Genomic DNA, 5,947 nt, shown 5'->3' on the forward strand with positions numbered 1-5,947 from the left:
TGAAGACAGTCTTCTTAGTAGATCATCATCCTCAGCCAAAACTCACGCCCATTGGCCGCATGCATTTCCCGTATCGCTAATCAAACACTTGGCTGCTAATTCATGTTTGAGCATAGTTCGGTCTCCTCATGAGAATCTTATGCTGTAATTTTCTTCCTAGCACCTGCCTGGGGAGTACCCAACCCCCTAGACATGACTAGGCCTCCCAGAACACATGGCAACGCCATGGTCACGCGGTGACCACGCGGCGGGCATGTAAGTTTACGCGCTCTGGAGTTGGGGCCCTCGTCCACCATCCAAACCTCGATGTATCGCCACCAAACCATGTATTTCTGATTAAATAGATATTTATATACCTAGAAATGATTTTTGTAAAAAAATAAAGAGCAAATTATAAGGTAGATGCAGTTCAAAATTGACTCGCTTCCTGCTGAATCGGCAGAAATTTGTCTTTTTCACAACTGGTGGATCAAAACTTTTGACACCCAACCATTTTGTCAATTATGCATTAAATATGGCCTAATATTTTATAAACATTATTTGGTACAATTTTGCAACAAATATATGGTAGCTCCTTCACACAAAAAACTCATTTTGGGCATTCAAAAAATGGAAAATGAATTTTCCGCGCAAAGAAAATGAAAACTCCCTTAGGAAACATTGTTTGGAATTCCAAGATGCACCCTTGTGCACAATATGAGATCATTTGAACAAACTATGCCATGAATGTGGTCATAAGATTGATCATTTGGCTTGAAAACCCTGAATCTTCATGCATGATACCTCATTTCTGAGAACACTTTTTTAAAATAATTGTCGTATTACAAGTTTATTATTTTTCCTGGAAACTTGGTCATATATAATGACACAATGCGAAGGTTTTCCAATTTTTTGATTTTTTTTGAATTTTTTATGCCCGTTTCGAAATGCGATCAAAACGACGGGTTTGACCGTTCCTAGTTAGTGGTTGAATCTTAGAAAACTTTTGATGTTTCTCTACTTAAATAGATACTTATGTACCTAGAAATGATTTTTTGAAAAAATAAAGAGCAAACTACGAGGCGGCTACAGTTCAAATTTGACCCGCTTCCTACTGAATCTGCAGGAATTTGTCTTTTTCACCGGAGGTGGATCAAGGCTTTTGACACCTAACCATTTGGTCAATTGTGAATCAAATATGGCCTAGTATTTTAGAAAAATGATTTGGTTCAATTTTGCAACAAATATATGGTAGGTACTTCACAACAAGAACTCAATTTGGGCACTCGAAAAATGATTAAAAATAGCTAGAAAGATAAAAAATGCATGAAAATTTGTGATCATCCATCAAATGTGCTCTAACTTGAGTGATAAATCTTGTTGAGCCGTTTTGAAAAATATTTTTGATAGTTGCTTCACAAAACCTCCTAGTTTTAGTACTTAGAAACTATTTCAAATCATAAATTTTCTGAACCAATCAGGGAACTTCCCACGGATCACCCCAATGTAGCCGATCTGAACCGTCCACATCCGACGGATCCAACGGCTCTCATCACCTCTCAGGTCTCTCTCTCCCCAACCCAAACCCTAGCATCCCACTCTCCTCACTCCATCTAGATCTCTCTCCCACCGCCGCCTGTCTCCTCCTCCCTCGTCCTCGTCTCCTCGCCATCGCCGTCACCTCCTCCCCGTCCCCGATCTCCTTCCGCGATGCACCCTGATTGAATCGATCCATCTCCCCTCTCCTCCCGATCCCGATCTAGTCCTCTCCGCTCCGCTCCAACCCACCCACCGAACTGATCCCGCTCCCACCCACCGAACCTATCCTGATTCTCCTCCGCTCAAGACCTTCTTCCCCATTCTCCCCCCAATCCCAATGCCACCGACAACATCCATCCATCCGCAGCTCTCCCTCCTGCCATGGGGATGGATGAGGAGATCCTCACCCCTCAACCACCCATGGATGGATGTGGACGGGGCTAGGATGGCGTCGGTGCCGGATCTGCACCCACCTGCGTCGCCCGCCCTCGCCGGGACGCCACCACCACATGCCTGCGCCATGGAAGACGAGGAGGAGTGCCTCACTCTGTCGTACGGGATGCCGCCATGGAAGGAGATGGAGCTCCTCCCATCTCCTCAACCACGCACACAGCAGGAGATTAGCAAGGGTGGGTACGAATCCCTTCTCCCCTATCCTGGTCCTCTTCTTCTCCTCTAATATCTGAATCTCGTTTTCTTCTTGCGTCATGGAATCCAAGAGGGAGAGGAGGAGCTGGTCCGACCCACCCTACTGATGACTGACACCATGGAGGTGTCCCTCCTGCCCTGCCCTCCCCTCCTCTACTTCTTCTTGATTAGATTTGATCTGATCCGTTAAGGGGGTTTGTGCAGGCTATCACCATGGTAAGCCGAGGTGCTGCGGGTGTCGAGGAAGATGATGGTTCGGGTGAGACAGTGAAGAGAGGATAGCGTGCAGAGGGGGAGGACGTCAGTTCCAGCTGCTTAGATTACTCAAGGGTAAAATCATCCAACATGTCCCAGTTTGGCTGCTTGGTTCACTCTAGCTCCATTCCGGCCTCGGTGTCCAGTGATTTAATTTGTGGTTGTATAGTAGCATCAGCTGTGTGCTAATGTTTAGCACATATGATGTACATACGGTGTGTCTTTTTCTTCATTCACATAAGTTAGAATAGCATCTTCATTGTAGTTCTACTTGCAACTCAACTAAACTGCAGCACAGTTCGAATATAACACATGACACTGATTTCGGCAATGGAGTCCAACATCAGGCTTGTGATAAGCTGGTTTGTTGTCTCTATTGGATGGACAACATTATCTTGTTCATGCAAATACTTGCTAGGCTTTACACTAATACATACTTTACATGTTCATGCAAATCCGATGTGAAACTGGTCATCTTGTTCATGCAAATCCAGACACTCTAATGCATTACCTTGTATTGCATTAGTATGATAAGTATGTGTTAGGTTTGTCCAGTCCATCAATGTCGGTAAATGTGTTGTGGTCTATGCATGTGTATAGTTTTTTTTGTTGGCTGTTGCAACACTTGGATTATTTATTAATATAACCCAGCAGTCATGCTTCCATTTTAACACATGTACTAGTATGCTAAAACTACTACTATACTTGCTTCTTCTTAGCCTCAGTAGTGCATCAGGCTTGTATTAACTTGTATTAATTGTATTAACTTGTAGCCTAGTCACTGCAGTCATCTTGTGCAGTCTATCAGAATCCATTCTCCTGCTCTTTTTCTTGTACTTTATGTCATCCATTGTTCAAGCCTGTTGGTAAGTTCTTGTAGTGTGTCGCTCTGTTCAAAAGTGCATTTTTATTTTAGGATTTGCTTCCTATGTGGTACTGGATGGCTGATATTAAAACAATTTGGTTACTATCGGAAGCACTTTAATTCTCTGGAATTAAACTTTGACAAGCATGCATATATATGTGTTCAATTTGTCTGGGCTACGTGATGGCATTCTATGATTCAGTTTAACAACTTCCGTATTATCTTCTTATTTCTCTTGTCCATGTGCAGCAGGATTTGATTCTGTACAAGGGGTTCATCATGCCAGGCTCCTCTTTTCTGATGCTTCCATGCAACGGTGGTGGCAATGGTGCTGTTTGGCATCGGCTACAAAAACACCCTGCCATGTCATGTCAATCAAGTTAATTAGATGTTGCTCTTTTTATGTTCTGCTTCATACATACATGCATATGTGATGGCTCCCTGCCTGCTACATCTCCGCTTGCATAAATCAAAGAGAAGAAAGAAACACTCAGCTTAAAAATAATTGTAATGAGCAGCACATGCCTTTCATTTTACAGGATGGTCATTGTATCATGATAACTGGATCATGTCTATGCCACATACAAATCATCGAGCAGTGTTCCTGATGCTGATGGCCTATTACCTTGAATAATAATGTTGACAGGAGCATTTTGGTTGCACGTTTGCGACTTCTTGCTTGAATCCCAAAGTTTCAGATCAACATGGGGTTCAATGTTTGCTTTCCATTCTTATTGTCCGTCTTAGATCATTCCCAGTTCACTGAATCAAGTTGCCTGACCTACCTATCAGGCTGGCTCACATAGCTATATCTGTCGTGTCCTTTCCAGTTGGACACGCGCAAGCTGTGTTTCTTACATAAGCTCATTTGAAAATCACATACTAGTAGCAGCAAAGTTTAGTGCAATAGTTTTCTGTCAACGTTCAGTGCCAGCAGCAAAATTCAGTTATGCACAAGCACCATTTAGCAGCAGCATAGGTATATAGCATTCATTTAGCGGCAGAAAAATCCAGTTCATTTTACTCGCTGCTCTCTTTGGCATTTACAGTCATGGACTCTCTGGCTGCTCCTCCTCTGGCCAATGGTGAAGCGTCCAACGAGGCCAGCAGCAAGGCAATGCGGCGGGATCGTGCTCCCGTGATCGTATGAGGCGCCTGCTCTGCTACTCAAGGAACGATTACCTATTGATTCCATGGTCTCGATGTTTTTCTCCTACATGGTTCGGAAGGTGAATCTGCCATTTGAGAAGTTAGACTGTTGTGGATGTAGCATTAAGCCCCTGGATGTAGCTTTTTTGGCTTACAAAATGTGTGTGTTCTTTGAATTTGGTACAAAATCAGTGGTTTGAAGTATTCAGACATGTAATCAACAAAAATTATTGGCAAACTGATTGAAAAATCTGAAGATGCTTTGACAGTTGGTCAAGGCGCAAAGTGTGTGAGTAGGCCGTTGGTTTTCATTATCAGTAAATAGTTGGTTGATGTGTAGGTTTTCGATGCTGTTGTGGTAGCCCCATCGCTGTTGCATTGAATCTCATTCCAGCGCTGGTGCGCCTGTGGCTTGATGTGCTATGATCTTTATTTGTGTAGGTTTTGTTTGATGATATGCTTAGATTATGATCATAAGCATGGTGGTTTGATGATGCTAAGGCCGGCTATGAAATTGAACTGTCATTCATTACATGCTCTGTTAAACCATGATATAGTTGTTGGAACTGAGCTTAATATTCATGTGTGTATGTGTGTGTGTGTCGAGTAAAGTTGTGGTTTGTGCTGCTCCTTTGTAACGTGATGAAACAAAGAATGTCCTTTACTCCTTTACTCCTTTTTTGAATGGAATGTTCATAATATATTGGCTCCAGTTTTTCTAATTCTTATCAGTTGATTCATGTAACAGGGCTTCCGTGGAAGGCCCAGTCCTGACTATTGAAGGAGCTACATGTAGAAGAAGAAAACACTTATAGACCAGTGATTCCCATACTTGTAGAGCTTGTATCAACTAAGCTTGTATTACGTGTAACTTGTAGAACTTTTAAAGTATTGTATATGTAACAGCTTGTAGTACGTGTCATTTGTAGAACTTGTACTGAATCTGGCTATTGTTATTGGAAGTATCATGTGTGTTTTATGCTTGCCAATTTAACTATTGGTTTTCTTCTTATTGTTAAATTGAAATGTGAAGAATCTAGGCCTAATAGTTGGGATCCACTTATCAGAACCTGACAAGTGGGACCTGTTTGACTAGTGGACCCATTTTATAAAAAAAAGAAAACTAAAAATGTTGGTACAAAAAGGCCACGGCCCATGAAATAAGAAGGCTGAATTGTTGGGCTTAGCCCATGAAGTTGACCAAAAATTGACAGGAAAAAATATAGAAAGGTTGAATTAATGGGCTCGGCCCATGTAAAACACCTAGTCGGACCAGGCTGAATCTTATCAACGACCTTTTCAATTGGTCACAATTTTGCCACGTCAGATTGCCACGTCGGATATGACGTGGCCTGGGCAGAGAGCTAGCGACCAAAACAGAAGGTCATAGAATCAACGACCTTTTGTTTTGGTCGTGGAATTCCACGACCTTCTCACAGAGAAGGTCGTTAATTTCAGTTTATGACCGCCAGCTTTTGACCATTTGTTTTTGGTCAAAAAAGGTCGAAAATG

General features: G+C 42.4%; 1 long non-coding RNA gene across 2 annotated transcripts; it reads left to right on the plus strand.

The window, feature by feature from the left end:
• The first annotated feature begins 1,635 nt into the window (after positions 1–1,635).
• LOC125534090 lies at positions 1,636–5,426 on the plus strand. Of its 2 annotated transcripts, none has more exons than XR_007294407.1 (4): positions 1,636–2,290; positions 2,371–2,496; positions 3,536–4,515; positions 5,184–5,426. It is a non-coding gene; the product is annotated as an uncharacterized LOC125534090 (long non-coding RNA). The 2 variants fall into 2 exon arrangements; XR_007294406.1 differs by having other exon boundaries at positions 3,539–4,515.
• Positions 5,427–5,947: the final 521 nt, after the last annotated feature.

This window comes from Triticum urartu, chromosome 2 (assembly GCF_003073215.2).
Source record: "Triticum urartu cultivar G1812 chromosome 2, Tu2.1, whole genome shotgun sequence".
In the NCBI taxonomy this organism is placed as follows: Eukaryota; Viridiplantae; Streptophyta; class Magnoliopsida; order Poales; family Poaceae; genus Triticum; species Triticum urartu.